Source organism: Toxorhynchites rutilus, chromosome 1 (assembly GCF_029784135.1).
Source record: "Toxorhynchites rutilus septentrionalis strain SRP chromosome 1, ASM2978413v1, whole genome shotgun sequence".
Taxonomy (NCBI): domain Eukaryota; kingdom Metazoa; phylum Arthropoda; class Insecta; order Diptera; family Culicidae; genus Toxorhynchites; species Toxorhynchites rutilus.
Window position 1 is genome coordinate 199266290 of NC_073744.1, and position 27671 is coordinate 199293960.

The window sequence follows — 27671 nt, forward strand, 5'->3', positions numbered from 1 at the left end:
ATTTTGTTAAATTTTTAGAGCGTAAACCATCTGTCAGTTATTCCACTGTTTACATTTTATTACCACAAATCGTTGCCACTTTTTTCTCTCCAGTTCCACTTCTCTTACCTGGTATAAGAGTGTATAGAATCACAGTAGGCATCGATTGTCAGGATAAGTTCATTTGTTTACATCAGTGCCCCATCGGAGCAAGCGCGTCGTGATTCGATCCTGCACGCTCGAAACGATAATTCCGGTCTGTGCAGTCGAGAGTTAGCAACACTTATAGAATTTCCGAAATCCTCTGTGTGTAACGTTTTGGGGAAAGTCTGACCATCGCACGCAAATCTGGAAGTATCAGCCCGACAAAACATGCGAATCCTGAAATGCTTCAAGCGCAATCGGTGCCTTTCGATTCGGTACGTGGCCAAGCAGGTTAACTCGTCCGTCTGGTTCGTCCAGCAGACTATGAAGCGGGCCGGACTTCATGTCTTTAAGGTAAGGAAGGCGCCTAACCGAACCGATAAACAGAATACAGCGGTCAAATCCCGCGCCAAGAAGCTGTGACGCGAATGCGTTAGTTCTCTCTATAGAAACAAATCCAACCGGATACCCGGTTGTTATTCGGCGAAAACATGGCATTTATTCGCAACCCAAATGACAAACGGCTTTTGAACGCAAATAAATTATCGCTCTAGAACGGGGCTACGCAACGCAAATGTCGTTCTAACCGCCGAGGTGATGAAATCTGGCCGCCCGTTTCTCACAATTGTATGGTGCTCTTATCGCATTGAATTCGCAGTTCCGAAGGAAATGCGTGGCAATGTGGGGGTGTATATCAGCGATAAGCCGTGGGGTGGCGTGCGGCAAGAACAAATGAACAATTAGGCAAGTTGCTAGAGGCTGGAGGCTGCAGGAGGGGGATAAACAAACAACGTGGGAACCGAATGCGGAGGTTAATATTGTTTGTTTTTTTTGCTGTTACCTTTTCCGCCCCTAAGTATGGGAGAGCGCAGATAATTATGCTGGTGCAAAATCGTTTAATTACAGCTGGAGATTGCAACGCCCATGGCGTAAGAATTTTATGGCTCACTTTTGCACCCAACGACGGTACAAAGTGACTGTCGCCTTGCGTGAGTATGCTATCAAACGGTGTTTGTTTAAAGCTAATTGCTGGGTTTGATTTGAATTCTGGCTCAAGGTTGCTTGCGTTGCTGTTAGATGCTCGCACCTTTGCCTTTTTTCTAGTTTTTATCGTTGTCTAGTCGATCGCTATAAACACGAGAAAGGAGTATTTTTGTTATCACCTTCTCCGACCAATCGCCGTTCAAGGTTATCTGTATATAGAAAGTAATCTTCATCGATTCGGATGGATGCAAATCCTCATCCACCCAGCTAAGCGCGCTCGAACGGGACGAAATACAAGCTAATTGATACCTTTGTTGTACACCAAATCGAATCAAGTGAAAGTGCTTCCAATTAATTGAGTTGGATTATCGGAGCTGGCTGACGATCGGCCGGGAAGGTGTGAAATTGGTCTGGAGGTGAGTAACAGGTTGAACGAAGAAAAAAAAACCTCCGAAAGGTTGTTAACGTTAAATATGCAAGCGTATCGAACAAGGCATAGAAACGAGGTGATTGTAAGGTAAAAAACGGAGACCGATTAGTGAGTGCCTTCGATGGTTTAACATTGATGATAAGAGCTTGAAATCCGAACAAAAAAAAATTGACATTTGTGAATTACAACAATAAATGCTAGACAAAACGAAACTATCCACAAACTTCATACACTATCTATTGAATCATCCTCGAAACTCTTCGCATCGGAGAGTCACAAATAACAACTCACCGCCACCTCAAAACAGCACGAGACACCCTCATTTGAATTTCCATCGAATGGTCAAAAATGGAACCAGCATCTCACCTTTCGAGCAGCACACTACAAAGTGACACATTTTGGTTTCGTGATGTAATCGAATCGAATCGTTCGCATAATCGACTTATCGATCTCTGCCTGCCTTTATCTCGTGTCCTCCCTTGCGATCAAACTCTCCTACTTTGGATGCGCAGAAGCTGCTGCTGTGACAAGTTGGAAGTGAAAATGTACATCTTTTTATGGCGCTGTCTCGAGTTGCGTTGCAATTGCGTATGGGCAGCTAAAAACACCCGCCAAGTTTCGCAGGTGAGCTATCTAATTGCGTTCGAAAAATGTTGCTTGGGGAAGTGGTGGAGAAACGCTGGTTATCTCTCTTGGTACGGTGCATGTGGTCGTAGTTTATGGATAAATCAACTTGCTGATAAGTTATAAGGGGGTTGATTGAATATCCTCTTTGGGACACTTCTGTCTTTCTCTGACCGTGTGCAAGACGAACCTAGAGTGCAGTTAGTGATGAAGTCGTTTTATTTATTCACAAGATGAAGGATACATGATTGTTTCTTTACAAAAAGCTACGATTGTAAGGGCAATGAATATAGATATGGAAAATCCATTCTTGAACTCTACTATCGACCTCATGGGCCGCCATCACTTACTCATGTTTTATATAGTAAATATTGTTGAATGTTGCTAACCCATTATTATTTGTGCTGCTATGACATTCGATATTTAGATGAATTAATTAAAGAATGAACAGTGATTAATAGCACGATACATTACCGCATCCGAAAAATTAACTAATCTCCGTTAGAACACTTAAAAATGTAAGCTTCAAAAACGCTTGCAGAAAATGTTCTTTGGGTCCGTCATGTGTTGTACAAATGCTACCATTCGGTTGAAGAAATCTTTTTCAAAACGTTTCTCTGGTATATTATCCAGCTACCTATCAATGGTTGAACAAAAGCTCCAATTTGGTCTAAATAATCTTTTATACAACGAATTGTTCAGCATATTAGACCGTATGAATAAAAAAAAAATTTACTTATTCTACCCGTTTCAAAATAAAGTAAACTTTCCTAGTATTTACTTGAATCCGTATGAATAAAAGTTTAGTTAACTAATTTCATTTTAACGCATGTTCGCATGTCAACTAATTGTTTCGGTTTAGTTTCAAAACGTCACTTTACTTGCCGGTGTAGTGGTCCTTTCGTTTTTTTTTTTTGACGTAGGACTACGTCTTTCATTTCTATACCGGGGTGTAGAATCAAAGTTTCGAAAACGAAAGCGTTACGCCGGAGACTGAGATTTTGAGTGTTAATAGCTCCTAAACAACTGAACGAAATGGTATGATAAACACTTCATTCGAAAGATAAAATGTCTACGCGTTCTATACTTGTTACTTTCTGATCCAAAAACTTGTTTCAATAGTCTTAAATTTGCTTTCAAAATAGGCTATTGAAATCACCAATCGGTATATAAGCGAGCGCCGCTCGGAAATCCACTCAGTTCTAATTGAACAGCGATTGGAGCATGTTGTCGCTGTTGTGGTGAAGCTCTTCATTTATCATGACAGCGCGGATGAACGGTGTCACCAAGAGCCTGTTTGTGCACCTTAGGCCAGAAGGGAATCCATCAGGAGGAGAGTGATGCTACAAACGGTTCCCCGGGAAGATCTCGAAGCAGCCGCTACACACACACACATACACGCACGGAATTCTTTCCGTTTGGATCGAGAAAGATCCGGAAAATAATCTGCCAGTTCCTCTAGTTCCTAGTTTTCTATCCATGTAACACTGTGATCAAATACATTAGGTTTTGTGATTTTTCAATCAATCGCAATCAACAGGATAGCTTCTGAAGATTATTCTTCCCCATCAGTAGGATATTTCCGTATCCAATATTGGATGCATAAAACCTTGTGCCTCCAACGTAACGCTCTCGTTTTCGAAGTTCTCCAAATATTCATTCATTCAGAATGAATTCAGATTCAACTTCATACAAATGATCTCTAAATCAACGATAGTCCTACGTCACCCTTGCGGTTATACCATAGATATAACCCACTTCCTGTTTTTTTTATCAAAGTGTAAGTGTAATACCTATCAGATTAGAAGACACGAAGCCAGTTTTCAAATGTTAAAATTTGAATGAAAATTTTTACATTATGTCATTTAACTACTTGAAACACTTATGTCTGACTTTTGTTTAACCCTTTGTCTATATATTTCCAACATTGTTACTGAAACTTTTCATTATCATATTTTGTTTTTTATTCATGCGAAATCAGCTAAACTTTCATTATTGAAAAGTAAATACAGTAAAACCTGTTTTTGTGCGAATGTTTTTTGTGCGATTTTTTTGTGCGATTTTCTGTTCTAGTTCTAGAAAAGAAGCATATTTGACGAAGTTTTTTTCGATGGTTTATATGCATTTCAGTGCAAAAAAAGCATATTTGCGTCTCAATTATCCTCTTCTGAAATCATTCCCCTCCTCTCATCAAATGCTCTAAGTTTTTCTGAGTTTTTGCATGACATGACTCCTAACAGCAACACGTTACGACATGCAACTAAAAGCACAAAACAGCCACGCGCAACCGAAAAGGCAAAGTGTCCCATCGCAAAGCAGGGAAACAAAAGGAAATTGAACGGTGAATGGCGTGGATTTGAGTTATTTTCTCGGGGGAAACTTTTTTTATGCGGTCCCTGTCTACCGCACAAAAAAAGTTTTTTTTTCAAATGTGTACCGAGCACGATTTTTAAAAGGTGAAGTTTTGCACGATTTTTTTATGCGACTTTTTGGGCGGTCCCTATCCCCCGCACAAGAAAAGGTTTGCCTGTACCTAATTGTTACTTTTATTCATACTAATAGTAGTAAAAACTCAATGTCACTGCTCGACTGCTCGATTGAAGTAAAGTAAAGCTGACCGATCATTATTCAACTGGCTAGTTCAATAACAGTTAGTGATTGTTTGTTAGAGAGTTGATCACCATTATGCGCTACTCGCATACGTTTGCATTGAAAAAATGTAGTTTCTTCGGATGGTGATATAAAAAAAGAGTAAGACAGATAATTGAGTTTGAAAAATTTCCCATGGATGTAATTATATTAGGTTGTGGAAAAAGAATCCATTAGTTTTGGGTGAAATTCAAAACTATTTTTAATATGCTTCCTGATTGTCCTATTTGGGTTAAATATGCATATGTAGCTTCATAATGTCTCTATCATGGAGGTCCTTATAGGCGATAAACTGTAGTAATAGATTTTTACAATCTTCTCTTCATCCCAATTTCTTATCACTCTGGAAATTTTGCAATGCGAGGAAAAAGGTCCGTTGTTGTCGGGTCCGGACTATATGCATAAAAAAAAATGCATCAAAACATCCCAACCAAGCTCTCGGAAATCTGTGGCCTTGATGGAACACAAAACCTCTTCTGCTAGCCAGTTCTGAACGTTTCTGGTAAATCGCTAGCTTCAAACGGTCTATTTGTTGACAGTAGAGATCTCAATTTGGTATATTTCACTAAAATATACAAATTTTAAAAAAATAAAAAATAAAGGTAAATAAATGAGGTTGCATCTATTTTACTGTTGCAGCATCGAAACCATACACATCAATCGCAATTTCAACGGTCTGGCTTGCATTTTCGCATTTATAAAAGCTAAAGTGTAAAATGTGCCGAATTTCTCTTTGTTGAACTCCATTGTTAACACCCTGTAACTCAAAACTGAAAGGAACTAACAAAATTCATCAAAAAAAAAAAATTAAGTATGAAATGTCACCTTTACAACGAGCCTATACCTGAAATTGTATGATCGATATTACGCAAGATATTGATCACTGAAGCCAGCTATTGAGAAAATAATGGATAACTTTTGCCCCAACCTAATATTAGCTTACTTGCAAATCCGGGCGTACTCGGCGTCCGAAAAGTGCCGCACGACGTCCGTTTTCGACGCGGCGGGGTACCGTACTTTGAACGCGCACACTTCTGAACGGAGTAGCTTCACTGTTTTCGCCATCACGGTTAGAGTTTGATAGAGCTGTTAATTTTTTTCTGCTGACCCATGGGTTACTATGATTGGGTAATGCCTAATAACAATGAGATTTATATTCTGCAAAGGTGTTGCAAATCACTCACTGCGCTCACATCACCAGGCGATTCACAAGTGAAATCACTACCATATACACTGCGTTTCATAACTATAAAACCACTCCATTACTCTGAGTTTCCAGAGATATGTAAGAATTCGGTTCAATTGAAGTATATAGTGTAGAATACAATTACTATCTTTATTTATCAGACTGGCCATTTGAACTTTATTGTTGTTGTCAAGCGCGAAAAATCTAAAAAACTAAAATTTCAGTGTTTCATAACTATAAAATCAGATAGAAAAACTCTCACTTATTTACTTTACAAAATTACCGTCAATTTCACATGAATTACAAGAAGTCTCTAATTCGTAGGTCATTTTCAGTTCAGTTCAAAATCAGTTCAAATAACTCGTTCGGGGCGATTTCGACCAAGCTGCGCCATGTTGAAGTGTTTATCTCGTTTCACACAGAGGATACTGCTTGTTTAAGCTCTTCAAATCACTCATACTGCTTGTAAGCTGCATCTACTATTCGTACGATCACTGCTCATAAGTTCTTGATAGGGTTTTGATTTGGCAAACAAGCCGACCAGTCCAGAATCTGAAGCCCCTATTCATTAAACCATGTCATGACTTTTTTCATTTTATGAATTCTGGCCAAATAACCCAATTATCACGTTGTTTTCGATGCAAACACAGAATTAAATGGCTCTGAAGTACTTCGTTGCACTTCTGACTGTGCATTCGTGTTGATGAAAAGCTATCTGAACCAGACCTTTTTGAAAACATTTTCCTCAAACCATCAAACTGCTGGCTGCAAAGTTACGAGTTGAAAAACTTCTATACAAGTTTAATTTTTTCTTATCAGAGAAGTTCTCCTGAAATAGTAACACCCATGTAGTTAGCTTCCGCATTAGTTGTTGAACCCGCAGCTTTGGAGATTGGATTTTTATGGTTCGGGGAAAATTTTCTCAAAACAGCCTGGTTTAGATAGCTTACCATCAACACAAATGAACAGTCAGAAGTGCAATGAAGTACTTCAGAATCATCATACATCAGCAAGCCGTGGAATAAAGGTGACGTATAATTTTCATCATAACGAATATTTCAGATTTTCTTTGTGATTTTTCTTTCTCTAAGACATTTCAGCGTTTTGAAAACTTTTTCCGGAAGAAATAGTGCAGTAACTGGACCCATTTGTTCAGCGAGTGAAATTCCCCGAAGAAGATATTCGATTTTTCAATCATTGAGAATGTTCCTTCCAAGAATCTTTCTCGAATTCGACAATACCAGAACGTTCCGGGATCATCGAAAACACGTTGGGTGGTATTCTTCCGTCCCAAAGGGAAACCTTTAAGGGTGACCCAAATTTGCAAAGACTTGAAGTCTAAGTACTCAAGTGTCTTGGAAATTACAAAAGTGAATAAAGACAAACTTCGTGTTGTGCTCTCGGATTGCAAAGACGCTAATGCGATTGTTAATAATTCTTTGTTCACTGATGAATATCGAGTGTATATTCCGGCACACATTGTTGAAATCGATGGTGTGGTTTCGGAAAAATCTCTCCAACCAAAAGATTTCGAAAACGCAGAGGGTATTTTTCATGATGTAAAACTTCCTCATGTGAAAATTTTGGAAGTAAGATCCCTGAATTCATTTTTAATGGATGGTAACGAAAAGAAATATTTCCCATCTGATTCTTTCAGAATCTCCTTTGAGGGCACAGCTCTTCCAAATTATGTGCTCATTGATAAGCTTCGACGGCTCATTGATGCTTAACGTTGCTGAGCCAATTGAAAATAAATGATTTAAAAATAAAAAATAAAAATACTTCAGAATCATTTACTTCTGTTTCTGCATAAAAAAAACTGATAATTGAGTAATTTTGCATCAATTCATAAAATCCGGAAGGTCTTGGCATGGTTTAATGAATAGGGGCTTCAGATTCTGGACTGGTCAGCTTGTTTACCAAATCAAAACCTTATCAAGAACTTATGAGCAGTGATCGTACGTATAGCAGATGCAGCTTACAAGCAGTATGAGTGATTTTAAGAGCTTGAACGGTCAGTATCCTCTGCGTAGAACGAGATACACACTACAACATGGCGCAACTTGGTCGTAACCACCCCGAATGGGTTATTTGAACTGATCGAGAACTAACGATGACCTATGAATTAGAAACTTATCGTAACTCATGTCAAATTTGTGTGAATAAATATTGTAAAGGAGTGAGAGTTTTCTATCTATAGTTATGAAACACTGTAATTTTAGTTTTTTGGCTGTTTCGCGCCTGAACACAACAATTAAGTTCAAATGGCCAGTCTGATAATTGAAGTTAGCTATTGTATTCTACACTATATACTTCAATTCAACCGACTTCTTACATATCTCTGGAAACTCAGAGAAATTATGGGTCAGATTAAATTATCAATATGTATTTTTGATTTAAAAGAAATAAAAAATGCATTTTGGATGATAAAACATGTTACATATTAATTAAACTTGGAACCGATCCGATTAAATTTGTATGAATTTGTATTAGAATAATTGATTCCTTATACGGCTTTTCGCTTTGTGGCCAAATTTTGTGGAACGAATCTAGGCCGTAAAGCGAGGTATGGGTATAATGAAAAATTATTAATGAAAATTGTGACAGATTCCAACGGGATTCATATGGTACGTTTCTGTGATATGTGTCAGTTAAATAAAAAAAAAATAGTAATCATGTGGTTGTTTTCTTTTGTACAACTTGTATGTAAGCGACATTGACAATTGCCTTACACAAAATTGCAGCTTAAGACAACTTGCAGATGATGGAGTGGTGTCTGTCGTAGGATCAAACGAATCCGACCTGCAAGGACCCTCACAAGATACTTTGAACAATTTTTCAACCTGGGCCATTGGGCTAGGGATCGAATTCTCCACGGAGAAAACAGAGATGGTGGTTTTTTCTAGGAAGCATAGACCAGCAAAACCAAAGCTTCAACTTTTGGGTAAACCGATCACTTATGCTATGTCATTCAAGTATCTTGGGGTCTGGTTCGACTCCAAATGTACTTGGGGGGCCCATATTAGGTATCTGAGTAAAAAATGCCAACAAAGAATAAACTTTCTCCGTACAATTACCGGCACCTGGTGGGGAGCCCATCCCGAAGATCTTATAATGTTGTATCGAACAACTCTCTCAGTGATGGAGTATGGCAGTTTCTGTTTTCAATCAGCTGCCAAAACACACCTCATTAAACTCGAGCGAATTCAGTATCTTTGTCTCCGTATTGCGTTGGGATGTATGCCCTCAACGCATACCATGAGCCTCGAGGTTTTGGCAGGCGTACTCCCACTCAAAGATCGCTTCAATTTATTATCTCTTCGGTTCCTCATTCGGTGTAAGGTTATGAATCCATTGGTGATCGGAAATTTTGAGCAATTGATCGAGCTAAATTTTCATTCCATCGCTAACTGGCAACGTAAGTGGAACGAAGATGAATTGGGTCGGTGGCTTCACTCGATTGTCCCTAAGGTTAGCCTCAAACCATGGTTCAAAAGCCTGGACTTGAGTCGGGACTTTATTCGCACCTTCTCTCGACTCATGTCCAATCACTGTTCGTTAGACGCGCTACTCTTTCGTTTTAATCTTGCCGATGGCAATATCTGTGCTAGTGGCCAACTGTGGCCAAGGTTACCACGACATCGAACACATTGTTTGGTCGTACGAGGAGTATCTTGTTGCCAGATCGAATTTAGAAAACTCTCTTCGGGCTAGAGGAAGGCAGCCCAATGTGCCGGTTAGAGATGTGTTGGCTCGGTTAGACCTTGATTACATGTCCCAAATATATGTCTTCCTAAAAGCTATCGATCTTCGTGTGTGATTGTCCTTATATCCTTATATTCTCCTTTTCCTTTTCCTTCGCGAGAAATCAAATCCCTTCTTACTAACAATAGAATAAGGTGAAATGTAAATACATATTAGATATAAGATAGGCTTAAAAATTGAGTATGATGAATGTGAGTGTGAACATTGTCAACATATCCTTATATCCCATCCTTTTCCTAAAAAAAAAATGTCACCCTTCTAAACTCGAGTAAACCGCGCGTAATCGGTTCTCTACTTCATTAACATTAGAATTAATGAAAAATGTTTATATATACTTGTAACTATACAGATAGGAGTTTGGCTCGTTTAAACTTATGTAACTGAGCCTGTAAAAATAAACGATTTAATAAAAAAAATGTAATTGTTTCGTTTTTTTAACTCACAATTTACTTTAAAATTGGCAAAATTGTAACTCGTGCATCGAACGACTAAGCACTATCCTTGCCTCGAATCAACGAATGATACGATCATGTTAAAGCCGCCGTAGGAAAGAATTTGTCCGGTGATCCCGCCCCAGGGTCATCGATTTGGTGTGTTCAATCCATGTCAACATGGATTGCGATCATAAAATCATTCCGGTCGGACCGAGACAAGCTGGATGTAGCAGTGGTGATTGTGGATGGTGTGGTGGGCCACATAAATTAATCTGCGGTGTGAACGATGCATGCGGCAGCCGCAGAAGAGTCTTCAGCGTCCAAATTACCATATAGTTTTCTTCCAGCCTCGGCATGTGAACGGACGAGTGAACAATCAAACAAACAAACGGTTTTCCAGCACGAAAAAGGCGGCGAAACAACGCTCCATCGCGTTCCAGAGGAATGTTAAGCTGCCAATCTACCAGACACAAGTATGCACCTGAGCGGCAAGTGAAGGGTAGGGTGATGGGCCCGGCCAGAGCCGCGCCGGAACGGTATCAATTATTGACTTTTCTTCTTTCACCAAATGGTTTCACGGTCTGCTGGTACAAAGTGCCATCTGCGAGTAAAGTGAAGAAGCGTTGCAAGGTTTGCATCCAAGCTAGCGAGTGAGCGACTGATTGAGTGAGTGCCGGAAGAAAGGAAGCCAAAACAAAACGCGCCAAATGACGGATGCCACAATTGGGAAGGTCGTTTCGGTGGCATTTAATTGCGATGCGCTGCCGCGAGGCTCAGAACAGGAAAAACAACTCGTCATATTCATGTCGGACCGATGGCAATAAGACCCTCGGGTCCAATTGATGGAATGGGACAAATTAATTCCCTGATACAAGGTGAGCCGGTTTTTTTCTCGATTGGAATGCGGGCTCGGCAAGAAGGGAATAGAATACAAATACTGATAGAATTGACAGCGAGCGGTGGGCCTAAAAATCAAACTCAAAATTTAGGTATTTGACAAACAAAAGCATCCCACACAGGGGAGCGGTTCTCCCGTCAAATGAATCATAGTAATATTCAAATGCTGATCTTGAGGTGTGAATCGCCAAGGTTGGCGCGTTCAGGTTGCATCCTACGATCGTTTCAATTTTAAGGGTGCGATCGCGGGGGACAATGCTAAATTGTTGCGCCCATCTCCGAGCCACATTAGCACGGTAGTAAAATACGTTTAAAAACTTGTTTTAACGTGATCAAAACCATCTGTATTGCTGCTATCGTTTGCCTCGCGTGGCGGAAGTTTCCGCCCAAATAATACACACAACAACGGCGCAGAAACATAGCAACAACACAACACAGATGAGGCACTGTTACATTGCGTGAGTTCACAGTGGAAAGGGGTTATTGCTAAATGAAAATGAAAGTATGTATTACCAAATCGCTTCGGGGGGAAGCGCCGGAGGAGCACGGAAAACAGCAACGCCGACAGCTACTAAAAAGGTCTTAACAGCGTAAACGAAGTAAAGCTTCCCACCGTAGGCTGTAATCTCTTCGGCTTTGTGCAGCCACAGAGAAAAGGGAGGAGGGCTTTCCAAGTAGTGAACCTTTGCACCCGATCGGTCGTAATCGGATTGTTTGGGGTCACTAAAGCTGCTCTGGGCGACTTTGAAGAATTGCAGCAATCAAACGAAGAACCAAAGTGTGAATCTTTTGAGTCGCGACTGCCATGCACTCCCACGCAATGCGGACACACACGCCCCAGGAAACCGCTAGCATTCCCCAAAAATAGCAGGTGCGAAACGGATACTAGCGAGTACAATAGTTATCACTGAACACTTGTGTTGAGTAGACGCATTCACAGAGAGATCGCTTTGAAAGGAATAAGAAGTTATTTGCGTAGTAGGGGTTTAAAGCTTGAAAAATCAGGCCCCCATCTATTAATATGGATACGCTAAGAGCCCACACGTTCTACATTGATATCCGTAGCATACGAAAGTTGAGGGATGAGACCATCTTTGCGTTTATCGCAAAACAATTGAAGCTGACCCCTCAAGATGTTACTGCCATACAAATCGACAAAGTCGAAGGAAAGGTATTCGTAGAGATGCAGACACAGGAAAGAGTGGAAGAGGTCGTGGAACAGTACGATGGCAAATTTGAGCTGAACAACAATGGTACCATCCATCGTATCAGATTGTACGTTGAGGATGGGGGAACGGACGTAAAGCTGCACCACTTACCTCCAAAAATGCCTGACCAATGGATCTCTGAATACTTCTCTACATACGGTGAGATCATCAGCGTAAAGCACGAGATGTGCCGTTCGGAGTTCTTCTCGCAGATACCAAGTGGGATACGAATAGTCCGTATACGAATAAACCATTCTATTCCTTCCTTCGTGAACGTAAGAGGATACAACACACACGTCACCTATACACATCAAATCCAAACATGCCGACACTGCAATCAAGAGGTTCACTTCGGATCAAGTTGTGCACAAAATCGAACACTTTTACAAATTCAAAACAAATCGTCATCACTCTACTCCGACGTTGTCGCTGGCCCGGGAAAGGCTAGCGCAAACGAAGCTCAGAAACGACCAGCATCATCGCTTGAAGACCACAACAATCGAGACAAAGCACCGAAGATTTCAACCGATACCACGAATGCAAAAATCACAACTGAAGCAATATCCAGCAAATACAAGGCAACGAAAGAATACGACATACCAACAAATGTAAGTGACAACTTAGGCCACTCAAGGGCTACACCAACAAGCAGCCGATCAAACTCACTTACCCGACTATCCGAGAGAGGCGTTATGGAGATTTCCGATGATGAATCCTCGGAAAGGCTACGGCGCTCAACAAGAACTTCGCACCAAGCGGCAAGTAAACTCGTAATCGATCATGCAAGAAATAAACAGTAGACAAACCTTCTCTTATACTCTCGCAACTATCAATCTGAACGGTATCAGTAACGAAAACAAAATAAACTCTCTCAAGTCACTTATATATACACTAGACCTAGATATACTTTGCATGCAGGAAGTTATCAATGAAAATCTCTGTATTCCCGGCTATAATATTACATTCAATATAAGCGAAACTTGTCGTGGTACGGCTTTTGCTATACGAAATGGAATTAAAATAATCAGTGTGTCCCGGAGCCTGGATTCTCGTATATTATGCATCAATCTAGAGCATGACGTTCGAATTTTAAATATTTATGCCCCATCTGGATCAAATAACCGATCGGCGCGTGAAGAGTTCTTCAATCAAACCGTGCCCAGATTCATGCAAGATTACCCTCCATACACTATATTGCTGGGAGATTTCAACTCCATAGTTAATCCAGCTGACGCCACTGGAATATCAAATATGAGTCCGGCTCTAAAAAGATTATGTGAAAGGCTAAACTTCAAAGATGTGTGGAGAGAATTCAACACGCAAAATGATTACACTTTTGTGCGTGATCGGTCGATGTCAAGGATCGATAGAATCTATGTCACTCCAAACTGCTTACCCAACGTACGATACTGCAAGTTACAAGCGAACAGTTTTAGCGATCACAAAGGAGTTGTTATGCGCATTGTACTACCTATACGCATACAAAGAACTCATAGACCATTCTTTAGGGTGAATAAGCATTTACTGTCTGATCAAAATATGAATGAGCTCAGATATAAATGGGCTTACTGGACACGACAGAGGAGGCATTACGCAACATGGGCGGATTGGTGGTCTTCGTATACCAAAGGGAAAATTGCGTCGTTTTTCAAATGGAAAAATTCTATCGCTATTCGGACATTCAACAACACAATGGGTTTTTACCACACGTGCCTGAAAAATGCATACGAAAAGCACAAGGATCAAGACTGCACACCAGAAATAAATAAAATCAAAGCCATAATGTTACTAAAACAGAAAAAATTCACAAATAGCAGGAAGAACACGAATCTTCGTTTTCTTGGAGGAGAAGACGTTTCCATATTTCAACTGGCAGATCAAGCTAACAGAAGAAGAGAAACCAGCGTAACATCCTTGACGATCGATGGGCAATCTATAACCAACACAGATAACATACGCAGCTATATCTTGGAACACTATCAGAGTTTATTTCATGAGGACGAGATTGAGGATGACGATCGTTTTCTTCCGGCAAGGACGATGATGGAGAATCTGAATGAAAATAACCACTTGATGGAAGATTTTGGAGAAGATGAAATTTATGCAGTCATTAAAGGATCAGCACCAAACAAGTCACCAGGAAAGGATGGTCTTACCAGGGAGTTTTATCTGAAAGCATGGGATATAATAAAGAACGAATTCACACTTGTAATAAATGAAATCAAAAACGGATACGTGAGGGATGATTTACAGGATGGAATAATAGTTCTAGTTAAAAAGAAAGGAGGAGATAATAGCATCAGCTCATTGCGTCCGATCACTTTACTGAATGTGGACTACAAAGTACTGAGTAAAGTTTTGAAGCAGCGGGTGGAAAAAATTGCAACAACGGTACTTTCAAGTCACCAGAAGTGCAGCAACGGAAAAAACACGATATTCGAAGCGGTCTGCACAGTCAGGGATCATATTGCTCTATCCAAACAAGAAAGAAACGGCGGAATCGTAGTTGCATGTGACCTGAGTAATGCATTCGACAGAGTTAGCCGTTCATTTCTTTTGAAAAATATGAGAATGATGGGCTTCAATAGACAGTTTGTAGATCTGTTAGAAAATTTAGCTATGAAAACCAACTCTCAGCTGATCATCAACGGTCAAGCTACCGAACTTTTCTCGATAAAGAAATCGATACGACAAGGCGACCCCTTGAGTATGCTGCTTTTCGTCATCTATCTGCAACCTTTGCTGGACAATCTTGCTGAGATTTGTAGCGCTCCAAGAGAATGTGTGATAGCTTATGCAGATGACATCACTATAATTATTCGATGCCCTTCAAAAATTGATCGTATCCTAACATGTTTTCAACAGTTCGAGAAGGCTGCAGGAGCAAAGCTAAATATGAGAAAAACTGAGGCTATGGAAACCAGGGATACAACACTGGGAAGGTTTTGCGAAGAAAGATGAAATCAAAGTTTTGGGAGTACGGTTCAAAAACAACATAAAAGACACTGTCTGCCTCAATTGGGATAAAATATACCACAATATAAATTCACTTATATGGATGAATCGACCGAAGAAACAAGGTGGTTTGGGACTCCATTCACTAAATCTAAAAACTAAAGCCCTTTTGGTTAATCGCTATATCAGAACGAGATCAGTTTTGCCGTCCATGGAATCATATTCCCAACAAACTCCAGCAGATCTACTCCACATAGGAATAATTAGAACAATAATGGGTAGTTTACCACAAAGTCATTTAGATAATCCGGAGGCCATGACGATCTATCAGCATCTTTTAGATCAGTTGCCACCGGTGAAAATTACAGAACAGGTGACAAGAAGTTGGAAACATGTTTGGAAAAATATCAACCACAAAAAGCTGACCTCAGACGAGAAATCCACATACTTCCTACTAGTGCATGGAAAAATACCACATAACGATATGCTGTACCACCAAGAACGGCGACCAGATCCTAATTGTGGCTTCTGCGGGGAGAGAGAAACCTTGGAACATAAATTTACATCGTGCCGAAGAATAAATCAATTATGGGAGCACGTCAAGATAGTAATGGGAAGAACATTTCAACAAACTGGAATTAATTTCAAAGATTTTCACTATCCAATACTTAGAGGTAGAAACAATGGAGAAAAAGCAAAAATTATGAAAATATTCATAAGATATATTATGTATTTTTTGGAAACTCCTGACGAAAGTAAAAATAATGCTACACTAAAAAGCTACATTGATATGTATACATAAAAATCTGTAAATAAAGCAATATTGATAATGGTCAAAAAAAAAGTACAATACGGTACAAACCGCGGCGGAGGGGTGCCCTCATTTTCCCGGTTATGGCTGACGGGGAACCCATCACCGGAAAATCGCGTGCGTGTGTGCAGCCAAGCCGTGCCAAAAACGGCGTTAACGGCACACCACACTTCTTAACGACCGATCAGCCGCCGACGGTTTTGATGACGACTCCGACGATCCCATTTGCGTGGAAGTGCTAAGTTTACTTCGCGATTATCCAACGACGATTATCCCATCTGGGCCAATCGGCTTTGCGTAATCGAGAATCCGCCAGTGAGTGAGTGCGTGCGTGCTTGCGTGCCCTTGATAGCTTAAGTGGTCAATTGAGATGGGAAGGGGGTTTGATTATATGCTTGGGAATGCGGCTATCGAAACAGTTTGTAATTGCTTATTTATTCGTAAAAGTGACCTGAAAAGAGAATTTAGCATTAGAACGATTTGTTAAAAAAGCTCCAAGCGAACTCAACCAGGTTGATCTCGTTCAAAGTTGTCAGGAGTTTCCTCTAATCTAATGCTTTCGTACTCTCTCGTTCACGATGTAGACCATATCACCTCGGGAAATTGGAGACATTTCAGAGTGCTATTTTGATCGATATTCTGAAGTCCAATACTCCCACAAACAATCAGCCAGAAACTACGACCGCTTGAAACTGTCCCGCAGTGTCTCTGGTGCATTTGTATATCGGCTCATTGACCATTTTAAAATGCTGTCACTTCATATATTCAGGGAGTTACTCATTGTTACTCATTGAACATTTTAAAATGCTGTCACTTCATATTTTCAGGGAATAAAGTAGAACATATTACAGGGGAACATCGATATAATGTACACATTTTCAATGGGCCTGATCACGAACGTCACTTCACGGTGAAAACCAGTGTTGCTAATGGTCACCATCGTATGACTGTTCATGGAGACGTATGTGCTGTGTCATTAATGAACATCATAAAATGAACAGTCAAACAACCGTCGAACTAAAAATGTCATATGACATTTCGGCTTTTTTTCGTCCTATACATTAGATATCCATCGCCCCGTAATTAAACAACAGTGTTCACGGGGAACGCTCACCGCTGAAAACGTTCATTCAACACATTCGCACTTGATAGGAGAGAGTTCGACGGTTGCTTTGATATAGCAATCCGTCTGAATACCATCCATCGTGTATGGATGTGTGAGTGAGCAGGTGGATGTATATGTGCAGCTACGCTTGAATGCAGAATAAAGGGAGAAAAAGAATGCATACCACTGCAGTTTTAATGTCAAATGACATTAAAACTACAGTCATATTAGCCGGAATTGAGGGATGGTTATGAGCATGAATGGTAGAATGGAAATAGCATATTTTCATCGCTCTTCTGGGTACGGTCGACAGAAAGAGAAAACATATAAACGTTCAATTGATAGTCGTGTTTGCGGCTGTGCGTTTATTTCTGATGTGACTGTTAGAACCGAGCAATGCATTCTTGGTTACATTCGCAATACATATTGAGCCGTAACTCTTGAGCAAGGGCAGTATGTGATGGTTGAGAGAAATGTCGACCGTTTACAACACTGGTGAAAACAAAGTGAATTGTATACAACGTTATTACGGCTGCCACCGTGTGTGTAGAATCCGGAAGAGTTCATCCACCGTGACAACTTTGATGAACTCGGTGTTATTATGAATATCACGGTACTGTCATGTCACGGAGAAAAACAAGTGCCTATATTTGTCACTTGTGTTGTAGATGGTGAGAGCTAGCCACGCGGAACGGAGTACGTTTAATTTCGTATTTATTTAGCTTTTTTGCTAACATTTTGAATATTGTCTTGCTTCTTAGGTATGAAAAAATAAACAAACAGCAATTTATTCGCCTGGTGGCATTTTTAGAACGAAATCCTGACGTATATAGAGGACGCAAATTTGTTTATTTGGATTCGGTAAATGCCCTATGGGATGTAATCAAGGACTGCAAAATGTAGATGGACAAGACCCGAATCAGGACGATTGTTTGTTTTTCTTTTTACGTAATAGATACTGATACTGTTTTTAAATTCTTCTCTAGTTCTTTTTCCATAATTTTTTCCATAATTATCCGTCACAAGAAAACCTGAATCAGGTATCCCGTGTCGGGCACACGTACAGAGCATCGAAGACTGCAACATACCAATTATGAGAACACTTGTAATACTAACCTCGAGCCAACCGCGAGTAATCGGTTACATATTACTAACATAGTTGTAAGCAAACATTGTCGAAATATTGAACTCCCGGCCCCGTTATTCTGACGCCATATGAGCCTTAATAAAAATATATATTTTGGATAAAAAAAAAAATTATAGGAGGTTGTTTTCAAGACACGATCGCATTGTTGACGTAGAACTACGATGTGGTTTAATTCAAGTCGCTTGTTTATAACTGCGGGTATTATTTTATAATGCAACGAAAATTTTGCAATAACCTTTCTATCAGTTTGGTCGCTCTGAAATGTTTTTTTTTATTGTAGAATCATTTGATGATTCATTCTTGTGCTCGCAGAACAATACTTTGCTCGAGATAAGCGCAGCTATCATCCTTAGTGGAGAAAGTTTTGCTACTGACAAGCGAACCAAATCACATTACAGACATTCCAGAATGACATTTACTTCCTTGGTGACTAAATAAACGAAATAAACTCTATCTGTTAATCTCAACAACCTTGAAAAGAGTAGCACTGCTTCGTTATGATCAAGATTAGCGCAAATGCAATTCTAGTTGAAAGCAGTTTTGCGACTGGCACGCGAGCCCAAATAAATTGATAACTTAATATAACTTATTGATTAACTTGGTATTCCCAAAAAAAATTTTTTGGTGCACAACCTTAACACCTGCTTCACAATAGCGTCAGTTCAATGCATTGATGACAGAAAATAAACAATGTATACTGCTTGGAAAAAGGCTGAATATTTGCCTCAGCAGAGATTCATTACTAATACCCTAGCGTAAATATTTCCCTCCAGCTATCTTCCCACCTTGTTTTTATTTATCATTACGACTGCATAATTTGCAAAACAAAAAAATCGGCAATCATAGCATAAAAAAATAGGTGATTGTTGCATCGTTAGAGGGCCAATGCACACGGGAGCAGATACAAATGGGTTTTCAGCGTAGCGAAAATGCCCTATTTTTACGAACGGGTTATGAAGCACGCACGTACGCACACAAATATCGGTGTATGGATGGATTGAAGCAACTAAATATACACACTTATCTCCGTTCTGCGCTATGCTCAACAGAAGCCCTTTCTGTTAATATTGCCAGTCTACATTAGTTTAGCTATCATCCTTTGTGGTGAGAGTTTTCCTACCGTCAAGCGAAACCAAATCACTGACAAAATTCCAGAACATTTATTTTCTTGGTGAGCTGACGATAGCCGAGTTTGATGATTCCCCACACAATTGTGTAGCTCAGAACCTTCATTCAATGGCGTCAGTTTGATGCAATGATTACAATGCTAGAAACATCAGTGAGTAATTTGGTCGCGTCCACAGCTCAATCCGAAACTAAGACATGTAATGACGCAAAACAAAGAAGAAGAAGCGATTGCCATTGCTTTGAATACAGAACGAGGCTGAAAGTTTGCCTTCCTTCCTTGCTTGAGACTTTAAACTTCTTCAGTTCATTCATCTCTAACCTTCAAAAAGGTCCTTGGAAAACTTTACTTCATCCATCATATTACTCTTCCACCCCCCTTGCCTTGAGAAAGGCATTCGATCCCTCGCCGTCCAGCTCGCCCAGCAACGATGTTGTTCAGTCGATTTTTTCACGAACAATGAAAGTTTGCCTCAGCGAGATCCACTGTTTATACTCTAGGCAAATGTTCCCCTTCGTTCTTCTTCTTTTCCTTTTTTACGGAGACTTTACATCTTATGATTTCCCCTTCGTTGCTCGTCGATAAGTTGCTCGTTATTGACAGCTCTGTTCGGGAAAGCACACGGATGGGCAGAACAAATGTATGAGGAAATGGGAATGCTTCCAATTTGCATCAATTTAAACCATATACAGACTATGGGATTGTAATGTATAGCATATCAAACGAATCTTAGGGAATTTCCGATTTGTTTGGTATATAAATCGCCAAAATCCGTTCGCGGCAAAAATAGTTATTAACGTCAACTTTATTTCATAAAAACGTGACCTGTTCTCTGATTTGGCACCCTTAATGAAAGACGTAGTTCTACGTCAAAACCTGAATCACCTTCTACTTTTGGCAAATTCCTTGAAACCCATCAGATGTTTTATATGAAGATTATGCTGCTGACCAGCTTCTGTTTGAATAATTAAATCAAACCTCATGTCTCATACTAGGTAGTGCGGACTGAATCAAAACGGCTGTCAAAAAAGATCCAATTGAAATGTCAAAAGAGATCCAACGATCAGGAGTGTTATTTTTCTTATGATAATCAACACTATAAAAGAGGTATTGTTGTCAAGGGCAAAAATAAGTAAAATTATAAAATGAACGAACTACATTTTTCCGTCAATTGTTTAATTAACCATTGCATCTCTAAAAGACCATCTCAGCCTTTCACTGAGCAACGCATTTTTAATGTCCCCTCTCTTTGTCATAACGTTTTTCCGAACGTAATAAAAACAAACAAAGTCAGAGTCACGTAAATGTTTACTCCTGCGATTTGGAAATATTCGATTAAAAGTGGAAGGAAGAGCTGCCAGATGATTTTTAAAAAAAAGTCTGTAAAAACATGTGAATGTCTGTTAAAAATGTGGAAAAGTCTGTAAAAGTGTGCAGATCTATAGAAATGTCTTTTAACGTTAATTTTCACTTATTCATTAATACTTTGTACATCACGATGCACGTAAGATTGTATTCTGTATATATATACAGCCATTCCATGCCAAACTAATATAGTGGTTCTCAGCTCTTCGTCAAAAGTGGTAATTTTGTTCTTTATCGCAAAACATTAAACTCGTATTTTTTTAATTTGTCATTAGGGTGCCCATTTCCATTTTAGGGTGATCCCAAAAATAATTTTTTCCACTTTTTCCCAAAATGACTTTTTTCAAAAATTTTTAACTTTCGAACCACTCAACCGATTTAGATGATCGACATATCAAATTTAAGCCAATGAGCTTTAATTGAGAAATATTTAACTTGCCTATAATATGGATCCTATTTTTAATATGGATTGAAAGCTGAGAACTTTTGCATAAAATATCTCGATATCAGAGATGCTATTTTTTTCGTTTTTGAAATATGATTTTGCAAAACTAATCGATGGTTCGAAAAACAATTTTTCCCACTACAAAAAGTCATAACTTTCGAACTATTGGACCGATTCATATCATCGACATATCAAATTGAAGCTTACGAGATATTTTTTTTAAAAATAATATTACTTTTGCGAAAAAATTGAATTTTGTTTTTGTAATTATGGATTGAGTTAGTTTTTCATAGTTTTCTCGGTTAAAGATAGGAGCGCTATATTTTTTTATATTTTTTATGGAAAGCTGAGGAGTATTTACTTAACATATCTCGATATCAGAGATGCTATAATTATCGTTTTTAAGTTAGAATTTTGTAAATTTAACATGTTTTAAGTCTTCGATCAATATTCATATGTGACTAAACTAGACCTATGCTACTAGAATCCAATCTTCCCGCAAGTGTGAGTTTTGCTTATTGGCTTCAATTTAATATATCGATCATCTAAATCGGTTCAGTAGTTCAAATGTTATGATTTTTTGCAGAAAGTTATTTTTGGACAAATGGGGAAAAATGATTTTTTTTTAAAATCATATCTAAAAAACGAAAAAATAGCAACCCTGATATCGAGATATTGTGTAAAAAATCCTCAGCTTTCAAGAAAAAATATAAAAATATATAGCGCCCTCTAGTCCAAAGTCATAAAAAAAATAAAAAACGACTACAATCAATAATTACTAAAATATAATTATGTTTTTCGCAAGTTAAATATTTTTTTATAAAAGGCTAGGTCAATTTTATATGTCGATCATCTAAATCGATTCAGTGATTCAAATGTTATTAATTTTCATTTGTCATTTTTGGGAAAAAGTGGAAAAAAATGATTTTTCGGACCACTTAATAACTTATGTGCTGTAAGTGTGTTTAAATGTTTCAACGATCTACACATACATACATACACATACGTACACAAACATACGCGTTGTTAATTTTTATAAAACACAGTATTTCTCCGTTGATATATTGGACATCCACCAAGGCTTGCGGTCTTGTCGTTTTTATTTTTAAAAAAATGCAGTGTATATTTTCCGGTGACCGGAATAAATCGCCACAGTAAACAACTGCAACAGAAACAACCGCTTAGAAAAAGTGTAGTAGGCTAGAAATATTTGGCGCGGGAAAAACATCATGTGCCTCACATTTCTATTATAAATTTATTCTCTTGTTCTCGTTTTTCGAAATTTATTCTGAGGACAATGTAATGGGGACGAAGTCCCCATTTGGCGAGGATAAGGAATCGAGGCGGCCCATGCCGCCAAGATGACGCAATCCGAGTCCACCGCCGACCCGCCGTCGGAAGCGGCGGTGTCTCGCACGCAAACCTGGGATCCACTGATTGCCCGGTTAGTTTGAAACATAGGATACGATCCTTTAGCAATGTCCGACCGAGCTCTAGCGAGCGTCGGACGGTATACGTCTGCCCGGGGCGTTACGTTTGCCTGGGGCGATACGTTTGCCCGGTTAATTCTTGTTTTGAAATACAATACCGCGCCACAATATTTATAGCCTACTACACATTTTATAAGCGGTGGTTTCTGTTGCAGTCGTTTTCTGTGGCGATTTATTCCGGGAACCATATTTTCCATCCGCCATGCAAGGCTATACAAGTTTTAGACCACCACACGGCCATGAACCATGTCTGTCGTAACAATATCGAACAGTAACCCATATTTCGTCATAAGCAGACCCGAAAGCAAATGTAAGTTGTTGAAAATAGAATGAAAATTTTTATTCGATGTTGTTTAAATACATATGTTGCATAGTCCTGACCCTAACTTAACTATTTTTCAATAAATCTCCTTGCATTTCAGCAAAACAATCTTATCCAGAACAGAAAATAATTATCAGAGACGATTTTCGTTCAACATTTTTCCCTACCTGCAGAGAATGCAATTTTTCATTAATTGTGAATAACCGTATCCTCTCTTTCGTCTGCAATGATGTCAAGGCAAAAGTACTTATGTGTATGAGTTCCAAACATCATACACACCAGATGGGCCAACAAGAAGGACTGCCGGGCCGCAGGTTGAGTATCGCTTGTCTAACGTCATGTGTATTGATATATACTAAATATAATAACTTTTCTGTATTAAAACTATGGAAAAATGTCATATGGTGAGTCAAATATTTTTGATGTGATGAATAGATGTGATGAATGTTTTACAGATATGTCTGTAAATTTACAAACATATTTGTAAATCTGGCATCTCTGGTGGTCTGAGAATTTATTGCAAGAAATCGCTTGAAAACATGCAAGAATTTGCTTGAGAATGAAGTGGATTGAGTCCGCACCACTTAGGTCTCATATATCAAATTACATGAGAATGGGAAGGATAAGAGGATTAAACTTCAGAATCCCATATGTAGCTCAGTAGCTCGGATTATACTAATCGTGAGGTGGATAAATTCGGGTTTGTTCTATGATATAGAAGATATTATTATTCATCAAAATTGTAGAAACGGTTCTTAAAAAAATAATTCTAATGCGATATGCGAGATGTCGATTCAACAACTGCATTATTCACGAGCAAACAAGTATTCCTCCTCATCATTGAACCAGCATTTGATTCAGCAAACTAACGCACCAAGCAAATGAAACAAGGGATGAGTCCGAATAGTTAGCATTGTAATACCGAATCATCGAGATATAATCGCAAACTTGTCATTCTAAAACATACACTTAATTAAATGGCCTATTCTCTCATACACTGTATTAATTTTACCTACATAACGTTCAAACGTCCGATATTATGCAACCGACATGTCTCTTATAAACGGGAATGAACACCCTCACTTCACGGAGTTTATTTCTACACGCAACTGTCCGTGACAATGATGATAGACACAAAGGGCCTTATTCCCGTATCCACGTACACTTACGTTCCCACTACGCTTACATCTCACTTCACTTTGTTGTACTCATTCCCGTTTCGTGAAGTGTAAAAATGAACTTCGTGTAGAAAATGGAGTGGATACCAAAATGACCCTGTGTTCATTTCCAATGTCGTTTCCAATGGCGCGTTTACATTAGAGAGATCTATAGCTATAGATGGATTTATTCACACGAAAATAGACGGGTGAGAACATATATGATACTCTTGCTCAAGGTATTTATAATCACTATGAATAGAATAAATTCAGGCATATGTAAACGCTGGTGAATTTCTCACTGGTGAGAAATCACTAAAGTTGGATGCAGTTCTACTTCCGGTGAATACATTCACCGAAAATATGAATATATTCAGTATATAAGTTCGCGCTAGTGTAAACGGTTGATGCGATTTCTATAAATTTCATCATATTTCTTCACATGAATATATCACTAGTCTAGTCCCACCGTAAGAGAAACGTCAGTTGTATTTTGTTTTGTTTATCCTCGAGTTGTGTTGATACACCCAGAAAATGGATTACTAAAAAAAAGCTTCCAAATCCTTTATAATGCAAACAGTAGAATGTACATATTTTCTGTAAATATTACCAATCGTTTGTAAAATGAATGTCAGATGCAATACACATCACTACCAACGATTGATTCATTTTACTTCGCGGTATTAGTAACTTTCACGATTGTCATTACAGGCAACCGCGACAAAAATGAAAATATAACTTTATTAGCCTAACTACCGAGTTGTTAATTGAGTTGCACGGCACTACTTTCCGATATTGATTTCTTCACAAAAGAAGGTCGTATTAACTCAGATTCGAGACAGGTAAGTAATGTTCGTGAAAATCAATTCAATTTAGGTTCTTTAATTAATATTGATACATATTGGATAGCAATTATTTGTGCTCGTCTGCTGCGGGAGAATGCGAAGACATTACTTCAATACTAAGGAATCTGGGTACTTCGATACACAAAACGAGCCCTGTCGAGTCCTAGATTGATCTCTATGCTATTGGATTTGGTCAAGGACAACTTCATAAACGCTTTGCAGATGGTGATCGGTGGTTCGATCAGTTGGATGTTTTCCGGATTCGTCACGACAGAGGTTCCGTATCCACTGAGGCTGCGCGTCAAGTCAATATTGCAACGGGGCATAGAGCAGGCCTCACCTAATGCCGCCAGGGTATCGTCAGCTTCGTGATATTTCAGGATTGTGTTTGGCTGAGAAGTAATTACACGCTGGTCCTGGGAGAGGATAATGGTGAGAATTGAGTAGTCTGGCGTAGCTATTTGTGGTAATGATTGTGTATTTTTTCCTAATTTGTAGCCGTGGATCAGACTCAATCGATGCAGGATCAGCTGTCTATAGTTTAGATAGTTCAATGAATAATTTAAAAAAGTTAGTTAGTTCAATTGCTCCCTTGGCCGAGTGGTTAGCGTCATAACTAACATGCCGGGTGTTCGGGTTCGATTCCCGTCTCGACTTGTACTGTGATCACGCGTATTCTAGAGCTTGCCACTCAGAATGCATTCAAGGCGTGTTATTTGGCATAGAAATCTCAACTAAGTACTAATAAAAATGACGCAAGTAATACTACGTTGAGACGGCGAAGTTCCTCTAGGAACGTTAGTGCCATTGAAGAAGAAGAAGAAGTTAGTTCAATAAATGAACAAATATGCATACAAAAGATCAATAAATTAAATACAATATATGCATTAAGGTTGGGTTAACATAACATGTTTAGGGTGTATGTTAAATCATCGTTGAACCGAATGCTTCTACTGGGTTATACTGGCCGATTTAACATTTGTTTACCATTCTTATCGCGTAATATGTACGAATCTGGGTCATGCGAATAGAATCAAATTGGTAGTCAAAAAGAAACCAATTGAAATGTCAATAATCAGGAAGGAAACAAGTTTCTTTTCTTAAAATAAACCACATAGAGAAAGTATCGTTATGAAAGACAAAAATAATCTAATTACATTAAATGAAAGAACTGAATTTTTTCATCAATTAATGCGAGCGTTTGAAATCATGAAAGCACAACTGACAATTCGGTAAATTTGCAGAAATTAGTTTTGGTATCTTCAGAAATTTCAGTCTTATTGACTTCAAAAGTCCTCTAAACTTAATTGTAATTCAATTTTACTTCTCGCCAAATGTTAGGTTTTAATTATTTCGAACACTAGAGTTGTATTATTTGAACTTTTTTCTTTCTAAAAATACGAATTACCCAAATTACAACCTTTATTTCAATTCTATTTCGGTCACAAAAGGTTTATAAACAAAGCCCGAGTGATGAAAACGTTTGCTCTTTTTATATGAGAAACGTTTGACAGCATGGGGAAAAAAAGCTGTAAGATTTTTTTTTCAACCAAAATGCGCTTGAAAAATAGATTCAAGTAGATTCAAAAAATATTAATCATTGGTAATAAAGGGTGTGTCACATCAAATTGCATCACGGAAAAAACGCTGTAGAAATTCGCCCAGTAGACCGATCCTTTTGAAAATTTTAGACAGTAAAATGAAAACTATTAAACAACTTTTAGCATTTTCTTTTTATTCATACTTCGAGCCCAAGCCCGTATGCTCGCACCTTCCTCTTTACCCCGTCCATAAGGTTCTGTACAACGTCAGGTTGTAGTTTTTTTTTTGAACAGAAATCCATTTTCTCTTGAAGTCTGCCTCCGATTTGACAACTTTTGGGTTCTTCCGGAGGGCCTGCTTCATAATCGCCCAATATTTCTCTATTGGGCGAAGCTCCGGCGCGTTGGGCGGGTTCATTTTCTTTGGCATGAAGGTGACCCCGTTGGCTTCGTACCACTCCAACACGTCCTTTGAATAGTGGCACGGAGCGAGATCCGGCCAGAAGATGGTCGGGCCCTCGTGCTGCTTCAATAGTGGTAGTAAGCGCTTCTGTAGGCACTCCTTAAGGTAAACCTGCCCGTTTACCGTGCCGGTCATCACGAAGGGGGCGCTCCGCTTTCCGCAAGAGCAGATCGCTTGCCACACCATGTACTTTTTGGCAAACTTGGATAGTTTCTGCTTGCGAATCTCCTCCGGAACGCTGAATTTGTCCTCTGCGGAGAAGAACAACAGGCCCGGCAGCTGACGAAAGTCCGCTTTGACGTAGGTTTCGTCGTCCATTACCAGGCAATGCGACTTCGTCAGCATTTCGGTGTACAGCTTCCGGGCTCGCGTCTTCCCCACCATGTTCTGCCTTTCGTCGCGGTTAGGAGCCTTCTGAACCTTGTATGTACGCAGGCCCTCCCGCTGCTTGGTCCGCTGGACGAATGAACTTGACAAATTCAGCTTATTGGCGACATCCCGGACCGAACTGCTCGGATCACGTCTAAACTGCTTAACTACGCGCTTGTGATCTTTTTCACTGACGGAGCATCCATTTTTGCCGTTCTTCACCTTCCGGT

At 39.2% G+C, this 27671-nt stretch overlaps 1 protein-coding gene and 1 long non-coding RNA gene across 5 annotated transcripts in view; one reads left to right on the top strand and one right to left on the bottom strand.

Moving 5' to 3' along the window:
- LOC129763342 (rhophilin-2) overlaps positions 1-27671 on the bottom strand; it is a 263041-nt gene that overhangs the window by 181635 nt on the left and 53735 nt on the right. The window contains exon 1 of one of the 3 annotated variants that reach the window (XM_055762314.1): positions 12412-12804. The exons of the other annotated variants lie outside the window; for them this stretch is intronic. The gene's annotated coding sequence lies outside the window, so the exon portion shown is untranslated. Of the gene's footprint in view, positions 1-12411; positions 12805-27671 lie in introns of those variants that run through there. 3 annotated transcript variants of the gene reach the window in all.
- On the top strand, positions 1386-26657 carry LOC129763344 (uncharacterized). 2 transcript variants are annotated; one of them, XR_008740890.1, is made up of 4 exons: positions 1386-1523; positions 24935-25065; positions 25133-25500; positions 25567-26657. It is a non-coding gene; the product is annotated as an uncharacterized LOC129763344 (long non-coding RNA). The 2 variants fall into 2 exon arrangements; XR_008740889.1 differs by lacking the exon at positions 1386-1523 and having other exon boundaries at positions 24731-25065.